Raw genomic sequence first — 11,069 nt, 5'->3', positions numbered from 1 at the left:
ATCTCCATCCCTGGTTAATGTAAAAAATGGGGTTGGGACTTTATATGAGGCATGTGGTTTGGGTCACCACAGGCCTCCATCCCTGTAAGGATAAAATATGGACGGTTGGGACTTTAAATGAGATGCGATTAGCAATATGCGATTAAGTATAAATATATATATATAATGGCAAATGTAAAAATTCTTACCATAAAGACCAGGCTCAAAAATACCAAACCAAAGAAGCACAAAACCAAATTAGTCTGTCTAACTGTATGTAATTAAAACAGAGGTTCAGTTGCAGTCATTTGCAAATGTCTGGGAAGCTGCAGGCCACGTCACGGCACTCTGTGTAACTGCAGTCCTAACTGTGATTTTTAAGGCCTCCAAAGGAGGAACCCAGGTGTGCTAATTAATAGACAGGGAGCAGAAAGCAACATAGAACCGCCCCTATCTATGGTTGGTCTGGCAAATGAGAGCACTGAAAAAACAAAATACAAAAAACAGGGGTGAAACCAAAAACATGCCTACCAAACCAAAATACCACCAAACTGGGTGCGGACCACATCAAACTGGGTCAGCTAGTCAAAAAACGACAATGCATGAATTAACTTGTTGGTGGTAGATCTGTGGAGGCAATGTGTGACACTCCTGGAATCGCATCTCCATCCCTGGTTAATGTAAAAAATGGGGTTGGGACTTTATATGAGGCATGTGGTTTGGGTCACCACAGGCCTCCATCCCTGTAAGGATAAAATATGGACGGTTGGGACTTTAAATGAGATGCGATTAGCAATATGCGATTAAGTATAAATATATATATATAATGGCAAATGTAAAAATTCTTACCATAAAGACCAGGCTCAAAAATACCAAACCAAAGAAGCACAAAACCAAATTAGTCTGTCTAACTGTATGTAATTAAAACAGAGGTTCAGTTGCAGTCATTTGCAAATGTCTGGGAAGCTGCAGGCCACGTCACGGCACTCTGTGTAACTGCAGTCCTAACTGTGATTTTTAAGGCCTCCAAAGGAGGAACCCAGGTGTGCTAATTAATAGACAGGGAGCAGAAAGCAACATAGAACCGCCCCTATCTATGGTTGGTCTGGCAAATGAGAGCACTGAAAAAACAAAATACAAAAAACAGGGGTGAAACCAAAAACATGCCTACCAAACCAAAATACCACCAAACTGGGTGCGGACCACATCAAACTGGGTCAGCTAGTCAAAAAACGACAATGCATGAATTAACTTGTTGGTGGTAGATCTGTGGAGGCAATGTGTGACACTCCTGGAATCGCATCTCCATCCCTGGTTAATGTAAAAAATGGGGTTGGGACTTTATATGAGGCATGTGGTTTGGGTCACCAATCGCTTAGCCTGTCTTTCAGTCTCCTAATAGTTCGACCCACATATTGGACATTGCATAGGTTGCAGTTGATTACATAGACTAAGAAGGTGGTATTGCAATTAATGAATTGTTTTATTTTGAAACCTTTATTGGTGGATTACGAGCGTATGTGCTGTCCAGTCTCGATGTGACGATAGTATCTACACCCTTTAATCCCACACCTAAAGGTTTCTTTGAAATGTAACCAATTTTCTTTCACTACTTTGGTTGAAAATAGGCTTGGTGAGAGAATGCCCCCTAGTGTAGGTGCTCTGTGGCTGACTGTTTTAATGCCTTTAGATAGTATTGACTGATATGCTGTGTAGTTATATAAGACAGGAAGATACTTAGTAACGATCTGTCTTATTTTGTTAAATTCAGAGCTATAGGGTGTGGAGAAGACTGGGACGTTTTTATTAAAGGGAGTTTTGGTGTGTTTTCCATCATAGCCTTTGTCCTCTAATAAATATGTGTACCCCAAAATTGGGGTTGTGTTTCCTCGGTGGGACTTTTAGATTGGGAGCCTGGTTGTAAATAAAGTGAAAAATTGATTGGTAAACAGTGATATTGTCACAAAGTATCACATTTTATTCAGTGTTGTTAAAGTGAACAACACATCAAGGCCAAAGTTACAAAATGTAGTAAAAGCATCCAATATGACCAAGAAAAGGGGCAAGCAAATCCGGGCATACAGAGGTCAAACAACTTTAAACATCAAAAATTACAAGGATAATAACAAAACATAGAAAACAATATATAATAGCGACGAAAAATTGCGTATAGAAAACACCCCCTTAGAAAGCTGTCTATTGCAGTAAAGACAGACGTGCCAACGTTTCGAGGCTTATATAGGGTGGAGCCTCTTCATCAGAGCGAGGGTCAAGCAAGGTTGTCGCTGTATAATCTAAAATGAATGAAAAAATATAAATAGTAATGCAAAAGTGAGATACCAGAAAACAAAAACACAGAAAATATCAATATTCCCTCATTCAGGTTGTTCCCCTTGTGTGAGGAGATGCACAAATGGACATACAGGTGGAGGGGCCATAAAAAATGTGTGCCCCCTATGTCAGTAAATGTATGTCTGGCTGCACAGCTTATGCGCACAGGTATGCGCTAAAAAGCGCTTTAAAATCAATTGGTTTGAACATTAAATTAATTAAATTAATTAAATATTGGAGTTGCTTGGGATTACTGACAACAGAAGGCGGCCGGGGGAGGGGCTTGTGGCATACCTTAAAACGCGAGAAACATAGGTCATCTGCTGAAAATATTAGAATGAACTTGAAGTGCCTTTCCCATAGTGAGACATGTAAATCGAAAACTGTGAAGGGGAAAGAAAAAGCAAACATCTATGTAGGGAGCCCCAAGACATATAGAAGGAATATAATGATCTGAATTACTTTATAAAGATAATATGTCTCTAATGATTACAACATATAGGCAATTAATAATTACCTCTACATACTGGAGAACCCAGATAATGCGACAATTGGAATAAAGATGCCTGGTATGAAAGGAAGAGGGCTCACAATGATAGTCAATTCTATGAACTAAGTTCAATCCCTAACAATAAAAGAGAGCACAAACATTAAAGAAAATAAAATTGAAAAACGTCCAAGCAGGTTGTAAGGGAAAAACCTATGGCTCTAAGTACATTGGCATTATAAAAATGCAATCTTTGTACTTGTCCTCTAATAAAGAGGATCTGGGTATAAAGTTGACCTTAGATAGAGCCTTATTGATGGTCTTGGTGGGATAGCCCCTTACTTTAAATCTGGAAGCCATACCAGCTGCTTCTCTGGCGAAACCTTCAGATGTACTGCAAAGACGTTTAAGTCTTAAAAATTGACTGAAGGGTATGCCCCTGATGGTGTGCTTAGGGTGTCATGAATCAGTTCGAAGGAGGACGTTACCCGCTGTGCTCTTTCTATGTAGACCTGTGATTACACACCCATTGGTACCCGTAAGTTTGACATCTAGGAAGTCAGTGGTGGTAACCTGTAGATTCCCTGTAAACCTCAAATTCAAATCATTGTCGTTCAGATAAGCGAGCCATGTATCCAAATTGGCAGACTCCTCCGAACTGACAAATAGCAAGTCGTCGATGTAACGACAATATAAAACAGTATCATCACGACGGGGGCTATCACATCCAAAGATGCGGAACCTCTCCCACCATCCCATATACAGGTTGGCCAGGGAGGGTGAAAATTTGGCTCTCATGGAGGCCCCACATCTCTGGAGGTAATAGCTCCCGTCAAACATAAAAAAATTATGAGTAAGGAGATACTCTAGTGATTGCACTATGAATTCCTGTAAGGATAGTGAAAATTTACCAGATTCTTTTAAAAAGAAGGTAACTGCCTGGAGATCTAAACTAGCAACGTCGCAACTGACCCATCTAAATGTTTTATCCCATGCAAAGCCGTCAAATTTGGAAAGTAATTGCTTAGTATCACGTAAAAAGCCTGGGAGCTTGACTACCAATGGTTGTAGTTGTCCATCTAGCCATTCCCCTAATCTCTCATTGAGCGAACCGATGCCTGCCACAATCGGTCTACCGACGAGCGGGTCCAGTCCTTTGTGGATCTTAGGTAGGTGGTGAAACACCGACATTATGGGATGGCTAGGGATAAAAAGATCTCTTTCTGGACCAGAAAAAATGCCTGCTTGCACAGCCCTATCTAAGAGTGTTGTCAACTTTTTAGTAAAGGGGGTGGTGAGATCCGTTCTGAGTAACTGATACGTGTTCTCATCCGACAACTGTCGGAGTGCCTCATCTCTGTAAACTGATGAATCTAGGACTACTACTGTACCCCCTTTGTTGGCATTTCTGATAGTAATGTTGTGATCCGCTCCCAAAGGTCTCAGAGCGAACTTTTCTATATGGGCAGATTAGTAGAAGACCCAGTGGTGCAACCATTATGGGCCAGGTGTGTGAGGTCCCTCTCCACCAATCTTTGAAATGAATCAAGATCCTTGCCCCTAAACCCAACTGGGTAAAAATTGGATCTTAATTTAAAAGATATCATATCATGGCTATCAGAGGGGTCTACAGGACCAGAATCCGATTCTAACAATAAATCGGTTAAGTCTTGTAAACCACATACATCTCTAAACAGAATAGGAGAGGGAACCGACTCACCCGACCCTGGACTGTCACCGCATACCTCTTCTGTCTCTGGAGTAGAAGCAAGAAAGTGTTTTTTGAGAGTAAGTCCGCAGGAAAGATTATTAACGTCCAGTATGGTTCCAAACAAGTCGAAATGTTCCGTTGGGCAAAAGTTGAGCCCCTTAGATAATATCTCAGTTTCTTCCACACTAAGGAGTCTTTGCGAGATATTCAATACATTGGTTATTATTTCTGTGTTCCCCCTCGCAAAGAATATGGGGTTCTTTTTGTCCTTGTGTCTTTTCCCCCCTCGTCTTGTTTTCTGATGGTGGTTCTTTTCTTTTTCGCCTCCTTGTTGGATCCGCGAGGGTGTCCACTGGATGTCAGGGTGTCCATTCCTTCTTTCATAGATGATCCCGATGCCATTACACCTTGGTCAGGTGATGACTCCGACCCCGATGTGGCCATAGTGTCATTCCAAATCAGAGAAACTCACTTTCTTAATTCTGTTTTTGCGGGATCGTTTGGATTGGTATTGAGGTTGTTTCCAAACGTACACGCTATTGCTCTCATAGTCGATGCAATCTCTCGTTTTTTTGCCTTTCTTCGTATCAATGACGTATTTTTCTAGCTTATCCAGCTTTTTGTTAAGTTTTCCATCTAATTTCATGAAATCAGGATGGGTTTGCAAAGATGTTAACTCTTTCTGGATAGTAGATACTTCAGTTTGTAGCTTTTCTATCTGTTTCTGATTGGACTTAATTAATATTCCCATGAGATTGAGTGAGCAGGTGCTTAGAGTGTCCGTCCATTCTTTCTTTAAATCATCATTAAATAGCTCCGAAGTCAGAAATTTCTTAATCGGCAACCCGCGGGGTATTTGGGCCATCGAAATATAATCCGACAAAAAGTAAGTGTCCCAATATGATCTTATCTCTTTAGCCATAAGGTGTTCGAGTTGTCTGAACATTTTAAGAAGTGAGATTTCATTGTCATTATTGGGTGGCAAAGTTGTTAAAGTGCCCAACCTGAAAAGATTCTCCGCTGATGTAGTCAGGGTCCTGCTGAATCCCGGCTCTGCTGGTGTAGATGTAGGCATAATATTATCCATGAAAAGACTGATAACCTGAACGTGGATGTGTCGAAGTATTAAACAAGACTTCAGTAGAGAAGAGATTACACACAACAACCCCCGAGCTGGTAATGCAGGATGCTAAGTCCAAGACAGACAAAGGGAAGGAAGTAACCGCTCCAGGTGGGTATGTTGAACAATCAGCAACAGTTCAGGGAATCAAGGGTGCCGGCACTGCCGGCAATGCACGAAGCAATTGATAGAAGAAAAAAGGGATGGACAGCCGCACTCCAAAAAAACATAAGGTTGTCTTTAATATAAAAAATGCACTACAAAACAAGCAGAGAACGGGAATAACAGCCTACGCATTTCACACTCCAAATCAGTGCTTAATCATGGCTAGCATAAAAAAGAACACACTTCAAATATATATGATTCTAACCCAAGACATGTGATTGACATTGACCATCCGCAAGTGAGACCCAATTAGTGAAGGGAACTCCCAAACCGATCGGAAAGTGTCTTCACATGTGTGCTTAAAGATACCTAAATGCAAAATTAAACTCACATTCAAAAAACACACATAGATAGATAAATATAAAAGTAAAAAGTGTAAAATCTGTATGTGCAAGTCATTCCCTTTGTTTGAATAGGTAGCTATGTGTAAAACATAGTGTATAAAACCTTCACAGTTATTGAGTTGCATCGCCCATGTGACAATATCAAACTGTGATGGTGAAAAGAGTTTGTTGTAGTGTATCCAGATGCTAAGAAATTGGCTCTGTGTAAGAAAAAAGTATTTTTATGTCTAAAAAATGTATAGTAGACATATATATATATATATGTCCATAGGTGTGGTTTAAACTAAATTAAATTAAAAAAAAAAAAAAAAAATTCTTTATGGAGTAGTGGTCATGCGGATGAACCAATGGACGTGATATATAGTTAGTGAGAAAATTATCGTATAGGTATTTATGTGTTTGTGTGTGAACGACCACATTAAATGCAAAAAAAAGGATATATATATTCATATTGTAGGTAATAATTGTGTGTCGGAAAAAATCTGACGTGTCATAAGTATATTAACCCCAAATGAACATAAGTGAAGATACGTAAAAAAGCTAAATGGTGCCGAATCATAAAATGTACAGTAAGTGTTTGTGATATTGTGTTTTTAGCACGACAGCGTCGCGCTGATTCTCGGCGACATGGTGCCGAGATCTCGCCGACATCTCGCACTCACTGGAATAGTGACAGCACATCCCAGCAAGCGCGTCATAGAAGCGACGGGAGATCCGACTTGGATTCCGGCCAATTCTACACGTGTGCGGCGTTTGTTATGAATCCTGAGGGGGAAGTCCCCGCCGGATTTTAAATAAAAATCCGGCATGGGTCCCCCCCTCAGGAGCATACCGGGCCCTTAGGTCTGTTATGGGTTGTAAGGAGAGCCCCCCTACGCCGAAAAAAACGGCGTAGGGGGTCCCCCTACAATCCATACCAGACCCGTATCCAAAGCACGCTACCCGGCCAGCCAGGAAGGGAGTGGGAATGAGCGAGCGCCCCCCCCCCCTCCTGAGCCGTACCAGGCTGCATGCCCTCAACATGGGGGGGTTGGGTGCTCTGGGGCAGGGGGGCGCACTGCGGCCCCCCCACCTCAGAGCACCCTGTCCCCATGTTGATGAGGACAGGGCCCCTTCCTGACAACCCTGGCCGTTGGTTGTCGGGGTATGCGGGCGGGAGGCTTATCGGAATCTGGGAGCCCCCTTTAATAAGGGGGTCCCCAGATACCGGCCCCCCACCCTAAGTGAATGAGTATGGGGGTACATCGTACCCCTACCCATTCACCTGCAAGAAAAGTGGTAAAAACACAAATAAACCACACAGGGTATTAAAATATTTTATTAGTCTGCTCCGGAGGCTGCCCCCTGTCTTCTTTATTAGCTCTTTTACCAGGGGGAGCTTCTTCTTTGACGTCTTCGGGTGGGTGGGGGCCGCCGTCTGGTTCTCTTCCACCGCCGGGGGGGGGGTGGCTTTTAAAAAAGCCCCCACCCCCCCGGCGGGTTTCCTTCGGCGTCTTCGGCGGGGCTCTTCTTCTTCCGCTATCCCGACGGGTCTTCTCCGCTATCCGGGGGGTCTCCTTCTATGTTCGCCGCTCTCCGCTGTTGACTCGTCGCACCCCGGTTCTTCGTCTCGCTGTCCGGTCCCTTCTTCCGTGCTGTACGTCTTCTTCTCCTCCTTCCGTGCTGTGAGTTCTTCTTCCGTGCTGTGACGTCATGTTCTTCACTTCTCTTCTTCTCCCGATGTTGACACGCCGGTCCTTCTCGCTGAAATGACAGATGCGCGCCTTGCATCGGACCTATATAGGCCTCACAGTCCCATCATGCTCTGTACCTACCCATGTGATACCTACCCTACCCTTTGTGAATACTGCACTTGCCTCTCTAAGTTGCGGCGGTGTAGCGTAAATAAGATACCGTATTGGCAAATTCCTCTCTCGAATTCGGCCAGGGAAAAAACAGCATTTGTAACTCCAGAAGGATCTTTTCAATATCGGAGGATGCCTTTTGGGTTACAGAATGCTCCTGCCACGTTTCAACGCACCATGGATAAGACCCTTCGGCCTCATCAAGCCTATGCTGCTGCATACCTCGATGATGTGGTCATCCACAGTGAGGATTGGGACTCACACTTACCAAAAGTTCAGGCTGTGTTGGATTCCATCTGGGAAGCCGGGTTTACAGCCAATCCAAAAAAAATTACCCTTGGGTTAGAAGAGGCGAAGTATCGGGGGTATACTATTGGAAGAGGTCTAATCAAGCCCCAGATAAACAAAGTTGAGACTATTCAGGATTGGCCACGTCCCACCAATAAGAAACAGGTTCATGCATTTTTGGGGATCGCGGGTTATTATCGCCGTTTTATCCCCCATTTTGCCTCACAGGCTGCTCCCCTGACCAATTTGACCAAAGGGAAGGAGTCTGTCATGACCAAATGGACTCCCGAAGCAGAAACAGCTTTTCAGGCTTTAAAACAGCCTTATGTAGTCAGCCAGTTCTAAATTCGCCTGATTTTTCCCTGGACTTTGTGGTTCAGACAGATGCGTCAAATGTGGGGTTAGGAGCTGTACTGTCACAGGTTATTAAGGGGGAGGAACACCCTGTTCTTTACCTCAGCTGAAAGTTGAAGGCCCATGAGGAGAATTATGCCATCATTGAGAAAGAGTGTTTGGCGGTGAAATGGGCTTTGGATTCTCTCCGGTACTACCTCGTGGGTAGACAGTTTGAACTGGTGACGGATCATGCCCCATTAAAGTGGATGACACAAAACAAGGAGACCAATAGGAGAATAAATAGGTGGTTCCTGACCCTTCAGGAATTTAGTTTTGTGGTAACGCATCACCCCGGTGTTAAAATGGGGAATGCAGATGGTTTGTCCCGAGTACATGCGTGCCTGGCAACCTGTGTCCCAACCCTAAGGTTGAACCAAGAGGGGGGGTGTGTGACAGGAAGTCAGGTAAATCTGGGGGTGTTGTCACAGACGGGAGATACATTTCTGCCTTGTTTAGAAAAATCACCAATTACTATCGGGTGTCGGCTGCAGAAGTAGCCAGAAAGGTTTAAGGATTTTGGATAGCTTCAGCTGTTCAGAATGAGGAAATTAACGCCTCTATAAATTGTCCAGAGGATTACTACTCAATGCTGCATCCTGAGGCTTGTTGAGTTAAGGAGAGCAGTGAGCAGTTTTCTGCTGGAAGACCAGCAGTGTCTGCCCAGCAGTAGGCTGTGTCAGACTCCATAGGTAGGTTCCTGTGTTGTAAAGGTAGACGGCCCAAGTGGCCAGGGTTTATTTTATGTTTTATTTTGTTTATGCTGTTTTGATGCTTGCACTTATTTCCAGCAATATGGAAGAATAAACCATAACCCTTGTTTTTCAACCACTCAGGGCTGCCTCTCTGTATAGTTCAGTGTGTAGTGAACCCACTCAGGAGGTCACACACCCCGCTACCGAGCAAACCCCTTACAACATCTACATACATTTTATGATTCAGCACCATTTAGCTTTTTTACGTATCTTCACTTATGTTTATTTAATATACTTATGACAGCAAATGTCCGATGGAGCCTACACATGGTCAGAATATCCGACCAAAAGCTCACATCGAACATTTGTTGTCGGAATTTGTGTGCACGCGGCATTAGCCTGAAAAATGCTAAACAAATACAGTCACCATATCTAAGCACTGCCAAGTTGCATTATGTAATACATTTTTTTTTATATCAAGTCATCTTTTTTATTTAAAGTAGATCTATAGGCAAAACTTTTTTTTTCATTTTCCATAGAGTAAGGGAGGGTTATCAGGGAACAGACGATCAGTGTCACTGCCAAACAGAAGAACAGGGAAGGTGTGTATACACACACCTCTCCCCGCTCTTCAGCTCCTGTGACCGATCGCGGACAGGACCAGGTCGTGAGCTCGGCGCCAACGCCGAGCTCGCGACCCCGTGGCTGGGCTCTTAAAGGCAACGTACATGTACGTGCCTGTGCCCAGCCGTGCCCTTCTGCCGATGTATATTGGCGTGAAGGGGTCCTTTAAGTGGTTAAATACGATATAAGATTTAACCTCTTACACTTAAGAAAATACAAAAATATAGGGGGTGTACCATCATCCTAGTATTCAAGAAATGATTGAAGGGTTTCAAGGAATCCCCAAAGACCCTGAAAACCCAACAGAGAAAGGTGGGCAGGGAGGACTATACCGGTACTGAGTTAGTACTGTTATGTGTATGGTAATACACATGTCCTGTCCTGGCATTTGAGCCGGGGTCCCAGGACATGTGTATTACCATACACATAACAGTACTAGCGCTGTGTTTAGCAGTGGACTGGTAACTTATTTACTATTTGCTTAATTCACACCTGGGTGTTTATTATCTTAGGCTCAACCACCTTGACTATCTTTGTAGTCCCATCAAACGAGACCTATGGTCCTGGGACCCACATCCCTATTATTCTGTTATTCCCCCCTGGGCTATCAGGTCTGCCTTAGGAGTGCCTCTCTTGGCTCCCATGTGAGCTATCCTCTTACCGGTTGCCTTGGACCCTGCTGGGGATTTAGGACGCTGTGCCCTTTAGATTGTCTCCTGACGAAGCGATAAATAAATTGCGAAACTAGTCGAGACTCGAGATTGTCTGTCTCATGGCTGCAATTTCTCACCTGAACCCCCTTCTTCTCAATGAAGGAATTGCACGTCTGGTGACCTGATTGTGGTCAAGTGTATCTGTTTTGTATTTTAAATGTTTTGTATTACTTTTAATTCCTTTTTATGTATACTATGTGAATACATTTTTCTAAACCTATCCATGTGAACTATTTTGGTTAAATACAACCATTCTACTCAGTACCGGTATAGTCCTCCCTGCCCACCTTTCTATGTGGACAGGGAGGTCTTTGGGGATTCCTTGAAACCCTTCAATCATTTGTTAAATAAGATATGACATATCATGTATGCATG

General features: G+C 43.3%; 1 long non-coding RNA gene across 1 annotated transcript; it reads right to left on the bottom strand.

Annotated features, from left to right (window-relative positions):
- Window positions 1-1,936: 1,936 nt before the first annotated feature.
- On the bottom strand, window positions 1,937-2,963 carry LOC120924997. The gene is made up of 2 exons (XR_005746510.1): window positions 2,605-2,963; window positions 1,937-2,273 (listed from the first exon to the last, which is right to left on the bottom strand). It is a non-coding gene; the product is annotated as an uncharacterized LOC120924997 (long non-coding RNA).
- Between the last annotated feature and the right edge of the window lie 8,106 nt (window positions 2,964-11,069).

Source organism: Rana temporaria, chromosome 1 (assembly GCF_905171775.1).
Source record: "Rana temporaria chromosome 1, aRanTem1.1, whole genome shotgun sequence".
Taxonomy (NCBI): Eukaryota; Metazoa; Chordata; class Amphibia; order Anura; family Ranidae; genus Rana; species Rana temporaria.
This window is presented reverse-complemented; position numbering and strand designations above follow the sequence as displayed.